Raw genomic sequence first — 1,364 nt, forward strand, 5'->3', positions numbered from 1 at the left:
TTTTTTTTTATCATGAATATATAATACAACTTTTTGTATAGCCTTTCCTGCTCAATTTCTCCGTAAACTTTTTTGTTGATAAGAGTTTTGAACTAATGTAAATTACTCACTATAAAGTAAAACATGTGTATTTTGAGGAGGTTTCTTCGTCTATATATGCTTTTATTAAAAATGTTTTAATCATGAGTGTTGTTAGAATAAATATAAAAAATATGTATTTTGTCCCGACATAAATTAAATCTCATAAAAAGAATAAGTTACTTCAAAATATATTTGTTAACGTCATGTTCAAAAGTTCAATTGAAGCAAAATACTATGTTTTGGTTTTGGTTGCACCTATTTGTGAACGGTAATGAATCACTTATCATCTTTTTTTTTTGACAATTTTTATGTCTTATATATTAGATTTGTCATTCTTTACTATGTCAATCAATTTGGGATACATATAGTCTTGAATCAAATTTTTTATAAAAGAATAAATCATGTCGAAATAGATTGTCATATTATGCGAGAGAAACTTATCAATGATTTGCTTATGTTTTTTCTTATCGCCTCGTCTCTTTAAGCAACAAACATATACACTAAAATGCTTCCTCCCATTATGTTTAAAAGCTTATGTTCCAAGAAAAAAATAATGAATATATATTTTCAGCTTGAAGAAATAGAAAATTGATAAATTTTTCTATTTTCTATTATCCAACATTAAGTCATTCCTTATTTAGTTTAGCATTGATTGGTTCACTAATGTTTTTCATTTCCATTTGTTTATGTTCTTTTTACTCCTTCTTCATTATATATTTAAAAAGAGACATAAACAAGGACTACACGATATTTTTAAATTAGTAGTATTTTAATTTATATATGAAATTTTATTTTTATATAATTAAAAATTAAACAAGGAATATATCTAAATATACAAAATGGATTTTAGATGTATAATTAATATTATAAATGTGACATAATATTATACCCCATATGTTCTTATACAATAATCATTTTAAGTTTTTCATCTGAATAAAATAAAAAAATGTAATTATTATATTCACTATATAATTTTAAATGAGTTATTTATTATATTTTTTCAGTTTTATTTCTTCAAATAATTTCCAGTGAATAATAGAAATACAGATAAGGGTATAATTTTTAAAAGAAGTTAAAATTAAAAAGAAAAAAGAAGTATTGTTCTATATTAGACGGGATAACAGTTAACGAAAGAATAAAATTAATTGAAGAATGAATATTTGAAATATAATTTTTCATAATGAATTTGACTTTTAAATCTGGAGAGTTGGACAACTTGTATATATATTATATAATAAGTGAGTCGCGTTATCGATGACGTAATATAGAAAAGATGCGTCCAA

Source organism: Phaseolus vulgaris, chromosome 2, assembly GCF_000499845.2.
Source record: "Phaseolus vulgaris cultivar G19833 chromosome 2, P. vulgaris v2.0, whole genome shotgun sequence".
In the NCBI taxonomy this organism is placed as follows: Eukaryota; Viridiplantae; Streptophyta; class Magnoliopsida; order Fabales; family Fabaceae; genus Phaseolus; species Phaseolus vulgaris.